The sequence below is a fragment of the Oncorhynchus masou genome, chromosome 18 (assembly GCF_036934945.1).
Source record: "Oncorhynchus masou masou isolate Uvic2021 chromosome 18, UVic_Omas_1.1, whole genome shotgun sequence".
Lineage (NCBI taxonomy): Eukaryota > Metazoa > Chordata > Actinopteri > Salmoniformes > Salmonidae > Oncorhynchus > Oncorhynchus masou.
The window spans coordinates 30340587-30348726 of record NC_088229.1 but is presented as its reverse complement, the minus strand read 5'-3'; positions in this window follow the sequence as shown (position 1 = coordinate 30348726).

The window sequence follows — 8140 nt, the reverse complement described above, 5'->3', positions numbered from 1 at the left end:
TTCAAATATTTTAGCTAGTCAAGAAAGTTTAGAAATAGGGTGATAATTAATTAGGTCACAGCGGTAACCACCTTTGTGAAGGAGGAGTACGTGTCAGGTTTAAAAAATATGGTTTAATGATTCAGCAATCAAGGGGCAGAGAGCTGTAGCAAAAATGGATCCAGCATATCAACCCCAGTGGATTTATTTTCTCTGAATTGTTTAAAAGAGGCATGTTTATCTGCCAGAGGAATACATATGGATGATACATTGATACATTTTCTAGAGCCAACTCAGGGTCAGGAATACAGGAGACTAGATGTATGGCTAAATCAGAGTAGAACATGTCACGTGAAAACCCTTGAGGAGAAAACTTTCACAAATGTGTCTTCTTAATTAAACAAGGATTAGAATTTAGCTGTTTGGTATCTCTAACACATACTACATGACAATGATCACTTAGATCATATGCAAATACTTCACTAGACAAATATTTATGGGGGTTATTAGTAAGAATTCAATTAATCAAGAGTTAACAGCGTTTTTCCCATTTAGCTGTGGGGGTTTTGAGATCAATTAAGTCAGACTAAAATCAATGCATTTACTCTTAAATTGATTGAGGTTGGGGATAGCCAATCCAGATTTCAAATCCTGAAAAATGACCAACTCAGAGGAAAGAAAATGTGTTCAACACTTAGATGTAGCACCAACAGCATCTGCCTTGGCAGTATTCTGGTTTATGGACACATCTACAACCAGGAGCTCAAATGACCTGGGAACAGAAATATTTAAAGAACAGGGCGCCATGAAATTTTACATTTTAAAATATTGACTTGACATATATGGCCACAACTCCCCCTTTCTGTAATATGTCAAATCTAAATACATTACAATCATTTACGTCAATGTCTTTATCAAAGACAGAACCATTTAACCGTGTGTCTGAGCGAACCAGAATGTCAGGACACAAGTCCTGTACCCAAATGTAATTTGTGTCCATTTTTTTAATCATACTTTGCACATTTAGGTGCATTAGGCCAAGCCTCCTACGTGACTTAAAGTCAGAGGGGGTATTCAGCTCATTCCCATAAGAGCTAACAGGCATAGAGTCATCTGTAGCTATTTGTTGAGTGAGAGCAGAGGCCTTTGCCAAGTTCCCTGACCAACCACGTAAGAGCAGAGCAGACTGAGCTGACAGACCTCCCTAAAGTCGCTAGATGCAGGGGCTGGTGCGGGAACTGGGTGAGCAGTGTTGGCAGAGATCAGTCCGGCCAGATGAAGCTCCCACCAAAGGAGTGAAGCTGTTGCAGGAGACCGGAGTGGCTGCCAATGCTCCATTCTGAGTGTGCACATGAGGCCTTGGTGTTGCTCTTGTTGCAGGGTTGGGGCCGCCATGGGGGGCAGTAATGTCCCAGACCTGTCCTGGGGATGGGAGTAGGGAGGGTAACCAAAACTAGCCTGGGAGGGAGGTTGTGGGGGAATTGAGGAGGGTGGTGCGGAGGGCAGTGTAGCTGGCAAAGCTCCTAATTCTCAGCATATGAGGGCTGATGATGTGAATGATACATGGTGTGGACTGCATCATGTGGTGCACCACCCTCACCGGTGTTTTGCCAAACCCTAGGGATTTGTTCGGTCTTGTGTAGAGCTGGACTGAGTTTTGATGCCTGCCTGGTTTGGTAACATGAGGAGGCAAGTTGTTGGATGAATTGAAGAGGGTTGTGTGGAAGGCAGTGTCGCTGGCGATGTTCCAAACTGCGTGGGGCCACTGTGACTGGCTTGAGCATAGCTCAGTGTATCTGCATGCAGTTCCTGGGAGAGAAGTGATGACTGGTGATGTGGGGGGCAGTGTTGCTGGCTGTTCTCCAGTCTCTGTGAGGCGTCATCAGATGCAGGTCTAAAGGAGCCTCTGATTTGTCTCAGAGAGTTGGTGGCTGGTCTGCTGCTCCTGTAGGGTGAGGTGGACTGGCCACCCAGAGAAACACAATGACGAAGGTGGGTACACCCTCTTTGAACACATGTACATTATCACACAGACAGTCCAGACTAAGGGTGGGATGGTGGGTCAATTTCACATTTGGCCAGTTAGCACAGTCCCAAGGGAGGCTGGCATTTATTCCCTCGATAGTGGCAGGTGAAACTCTCTCCTCCGGAGCAGGGTGTACAATACAATCCTGGCATCTGGGGAGGTGGTAGAGGCCCTCTCCACCATCCTCCCAAGTGATGTGGCCACCTTTTCCTGTCTGCAATGCACTAAATTAACTAAGCTGTTCACATATAATAAAATAATTTAACAAAAAATTTAAGGAGGCAATTTAATGAGGAACCCTTCTTAAGTCTTGCTGCACATGGAATTGGTTGCCAGGAGATGATCACCATTCGCGGCGGTGGATGAAAGCGGTGTTGCCGGTTTCAGGGATACAATATTTTCAACCTAACATCCATTTCCCCTGCTACATTAAGTTAGTTCATGGTTTACACAGCTTGTTGGCCATTACCCAATCAGTGTTTCTCAACAAGTTCAAAACACGTGAATGCATCCAATTTGTATTTACAACTTCAGAAATCGTAAATTTCCACTTTCCTCTTGCGAATGCAGCATTAGCTTCCGAGATCAGACGAGAATAATATGGTCGAAAGAGTGAAAAAAGGCCTTATGACTTTCTTCAAGCCACTTCAAATGTATTATTGTCCAGTTTTTTTGTCTGTCAGGGACTTCGTCACAATTAAAACATACATCTCAGAGGAAATTTGACACAACAGAGAGAAAAAGCTTACAGTGTATAATGTAGTTTATGAAAGTTCAATCAGTAAGGCTGGTCTGAATGATCATCTCTTTTCATTCATCTAGTAAACTCATATAACTTATCAGCATATCAGGTAGTGGTTATAATACCTCATCAGCATAGCAGTTATTTATAAGGTAGTGTCTATAACGTCACCTCATCAGCAGAGCAGTTATTTATAAGGTAGTGTCTATAACGTCACCTCATCAGCAGAGCAGTTATTTATAAGGTAGTGTCTATAACGTCACCTCATCAGCAGAGCTATAACGTTATTTATATAAGGTAGTGTCTATAACGTCACCTCATCAGCAGAGCAGTTATTTATAAGGTAGTGTCTATAACGTCACCTCATCAGCAGAGCAGTTATTTATAAGGTAGTGTCTATAACGTCACCTCATCAGCATAGCAGTTATTTATAAGGTAGTCATAACGACTTCATCAGCATAGCAGTTATTTATAAGGTTGGCTCTCCTCATCAGCATAGCTTATTTATAAGGTAGTGTCGACTTCCGCCGAGGTTGGCTCTCCTGCCTGTGCTGCTCGGCGGTCGTCGTCACCGTCCTACTAGCCACTACCGATCCCTTTTCGTGTATCTGTTGGTTTTGTCTGATTGGTTTCACCTGTGTGTTGTTTAGTTAAATAGTGTCTGTATATGTAGTAGGTTGTCCCGCCCTTGTTTTGTGCGGGATTGTATTTTGTGTACTCATGTCAGTCGGTGTATCTTGTGTTATATTCTCCGGTCTGTATTTATCCTCTGTTGGATTGTTCACCCTGTGTGTGTCGGGTTAACCGTGTTTCTTGTTCACCGGAGAATAAAACTGTCATATCGCTATCTGCTCTCTGCGCCTGATTCCACCCACCTTGTTTAGACGTGACAGAATCCCGCACCACCATGGAATCAGCAGGAGCAGCCGCGTCTCCTCTCCCATCGATGGAAGAGAGGGTCCTCCATCATACCAGCGTGCTTCACCGGATTGGTTCTGCCATGGACCAAATGATGGAGAGAATGGATCGATGGGAGAGGAGTGGCCTCCCCACCTCATCTCTAGCACCCCCTTCTCCAGCACCTCCTGTTTCTGCGACCACATCTGGCTCCGGGGCTCTTCGGCTGACACTCCCACGGGAGTATGACGTATCGGCGGCTGGGTGCCAGGGTTTCCTCCTTCAACTGGAACTATACCTGGCTACCATGCGTCCTGCTCCCTCTGGAGAGGAGAGCGTGTGCGCCCTCGTCTCCTGCTTGACTGGGCGAGCCCTCGAGTGGGCCAACGCAGTGTGGAATGGTCCGGACTCGGCGAAGGATAATTACCCAGAGTTCACCCGCCGATTCCGAGCTGTTTTTGACCATCCACCCGAGGGTCGGGCGGCGGGTGAACGGCTGTTCCACCTGCGTCAGGAGACGAGGAGCGTACAGGAATTTGCCTTAGAGTTCAGGACTTTGGCAGCAGGAGCAGGATGGATCGACAGGGCCTTGATTGATCATTTCAGATGTAGTCTCAGGGAGGACGTCTGCAAGGAGCTGGCATGTCGGGACACCACATTCACACTGGATGGACTTATCGATCTGGCTATCCGTCTCGACAACCTGCTGGCTGCTCGCGGGTGTTCGGATCAGGTCCTGTCGTTTCCAATCCCCAGCCCCCCTGCCCCTATCCCTATGGAATTAGGAGGTACGGCTTCGAGGGGGCCCGGAGGAGGAGTGTCCTCCTGCACCAGTTGTGGTCGACGAGGGCACACGTCCGACTGGTGCTGGAGGAACTCGTCTAGGAGTCGGGAGGACAGGCGGAACACTGCTCGATCACCCCACAGGTGAGTAAGCACCAAACTCATTCAGAGCTTCCTGTCGGTCATGTGTATGTATTGACTTCTTTCCCTGGGTTTTTTCCCTCTCTACAGCATAAGGCGCTAGTCAATTCAGGCGCAGCTGGGAATTTTATGGATCGTGGGCTTGCGTTAAGGCTATGGATTCCCCTGGTGTCGTTAGATCGACCTTTCCCCGTGCACTCCTTAGATAGCCGACCATTAGGGTCAGGAGTAATTAGGGAGGCTACGGTGCCGCTGGACATGGTAACGCAGGGTGATCATAAGGAACAGATTAGTCTGTTCCGTATAGATCCACCTGCGTTTCCAGTGGTGTTGGGGGTTCCCTGGTTAGCTCAACACAACCCAGTGATTTCCTGGCAACAGGGTCTCTTAAGGGGTGGTTAGAGGAGTGTTCAGGTAGGTGTATAGGAGTTGCCGTTGGTGCAACTACGGTGGAGAGTCCAGACCAAGTTTCCACCGTGCGCATTCCCTCTGAATATGCCAATTTGGCTATCGCCTTCAGTAAAGGGAAGGCGACCCAATTACCACCTCATCGTCGAGAGGACTGTGCGATAAACCTTCTGGAGAACGCTACACTTCCTAGGAGTCACGTGTATTATGAGTACTGCGTCATGCCATACGGGTTGAAGAATGCTCCAGCTGTTTTCCAATCCTTCGTAGATGAGATTCTCCGAGACCTGCTCGGGCAGGGAGTGGTAGTGTACATTGATGACATCTTGATCTATTCTGCCACACGCGCGGAGCATGTGTCTCTGGTGCGTAAGGTACTTGGTCGACTACTGGAGCATGACCTTTATTGCAAGGCGGAGAAATGTGAGATTTTCAAACAGTCCGTTTCCTTCCTGGGGTATCGTATTTTCACCTCCGGGGTGGTGATGGAGGATGATCGTGTTACAGCCGTGCATAATTGGCCGACTCCGACCACGGTGAAAGAAGTGCAGAGGTTTTTAGGGTTTGCCAATTACTACCGGAGGTTTATCCGGGGTTTTGGTCAGGTGGCTGCTCCCATCACCTCACTGCTGAAGGGAGGACCGGTGTGCTTGCGCTGGTCAGCAGAGGCGGGCAGAGCTTTCAGTCGTCTGAAGGAGCTGTTCACCAATGCGCCCGTGTTGGCGCATCCGGACCCCTCTTTAGCGTTCATAGTGGAGGTGGATGCGTCCGAGGCTGCGGTTGGAGCCGTGCTGTCCCAATGCTCGGGCGTGCCATCCAAGCTCTGCCCGTGTGCTTTCTTTTCGAGCAAGCTCAGCCCAGCGGAGCGAAACTATGATGTGGGGGACCGGGAGTTGTTAGCTGTAGTCAAGGCTCTGAAGGTGTGGAGACATTGGCTTAAGGGGGCTAAATACCCTTTTCTCATCTGGACTGACCATCGTAATCTCGAGTACATCCGGGCAGCGAAGAGACTAAATCCACGTCAGGCTAGATGGGCCATGTTTTTTACCAAGTTCCAGTTTACCCTCACATATCGGCCAGGCTCCCAAAACACCAAAGCCGACGCACTGTCTCGCCTCTATGATACCGAGGAACGGTCAGTTGAGCCAACTCCCATCATTCCACCGTCATGTCTCGTGGCACCGGTGGTATGGGAGGTGGACGCTGAGACAGAGAGGGCCTCACGGTCAGAGCCGGCTCCTCCTAACTGTCCAGTGGGGTCTAAGTACGTGCCGAGGGTGGTCCGGGACAAGCTGATTCGGTGGGCTCATACTCTTCCCTCCTCGTCCTCATCCTGGTATCGAGAGGACAGTGCGGAGTCTGAGAGGGAGATACTGGTGGCCCACACTGGCTAAAGACGTGAGATTTTATGTCTCCTCCTGCTCAGTGTGTGCTCAGAGCAAGGCTCCTCGGCACCTGCCTAGAGGGAAATTACAACCCCTCCCCGTTCCACAACGGCCGTGGACACACTTATCGGTGGACTTTCTTACAGACCTTCCCCCGTCCCAGGGAAGTACTACGATCCTGGTCGTTGTGGATCGGTTTTCTAAGTCCTGTCGTCTCATTCCGTTGCCCGGTCTCCCTACGGCCCTGCAGACTGCTGAGGCTTTGTTTACCCATGTCTTCCGGCACTATGGGGTGCCTGATGACATCGTCTCTGATCGGGGTCCCCAATTCACGTCCAGAGTTTGGAGGGCGTTTATGGAGAGACTGGGGGTCTCGGTTAGCTTAACCTCAGGTTTTCACCCCGAGAGTAATGGGCAGGTGGAGCGCGTAAACCAGGATGTGGGCAGGTTTCTGCGGTCCTATTGCCGGGACCGGCCTGGTGAGTGGGCAAGGTATGTTCCATGGGCAAACTAGCCCAGAACTCCTTACGCCACTCCTCTACTAACTTGTCTCCTTTTGAGTGTGTGATAGGTTACCAGCCGGTTCTGGCTCCATGGCATCAGAGTCCGACTGAGGCTCCTGCGGTGGAGGAATGGGTACAGCGCTCCAAGGACACCTGGAAAGCCGTTCAGGACTCATTACGGTTAGCGGGAGAACGGCAGAAGAGGAGCGCTGACCAGCACCGCAGTGAGGCCCCCGTGTTTGCACCAGGGGACAGGGTCTGGCTCTTGACCCGAAACCTGTCCCTCCGCCTGCCCTGTCGGAAGCTGGGGCCGCAGTGTGTGGGGCCGTTCAAAGTCCTGAGGAGAATAAACGAGGTGTGTTACAGGTTACAACTTCCTAGGTATTACCCTATTAACCCCTCGTTTCATGTGTCTCTCCTCAGGTCGGTGGTGGCTGGTCCCCGGCGTACACAGTTCGAGGCATTCTGGATTCTAGACGCCGGGTGGGGGGCCTACAGTACCTCGTGGACTGGGAGGGGTACGGTCCGTAGGAGAGATGCTGGGTTCCGGGTGGGGACATTTTGGACCCTTCTCTCCTGATAGATTTCCACCGCCTCCACCCGGATCGCCCAGCACCTCGTCCTCCGGGTCGTCCTCGAGGACGGTGGCGGCGCACTGCGGGAGCCGCGCGTCAGGGGGGGGGTACTGTCATGACTTCCGCCGAGGTTGGCTCTCCTGCCTGTTCGGGCGGTGCTCGACGGTCGTCGTCACCGTCCTACTAGCCACTACCGATCCCTTTTCGTGTATCTGTTGGTTTTGTCTGATTGGTTTCACCTGTGTGTTGTTTAGTTAATTAGTGTCTGTATATGTAGTAGGTTGTCCCGCCCTTGTTTTGTGCGGGATTGTATTTTGTGTACTCATGTCAGTCGGTGTATCTTGTGTTATATTCTCCGGTCTGTATTTATCCTGTGTTGGATTGTTCACCCTGTGTGTGTCGGGTTGACCGTGGTTCTTGTTCACCGGAGAATAAAACTGTCATATCGCTATCTGCTCTCTGCGCCTGATTCCACCCACCTTGTTTAGACGTGACAATAAGGTAGTGTCTATAACGTCACCTCATCAGCAGAGCAGTTATTTATAAGGTAGTGTCTATAACGTCACCTCATCAGCATAGCAGTTATAAATATGGTAGTGTCTATAACATCACCTCATCAGTATAGCCAGTATTTATAGTTTAGTGTTTATAATGTTACCTAATTAGCATTAAATCTATTTATATGGTAGCGTTTATAATGT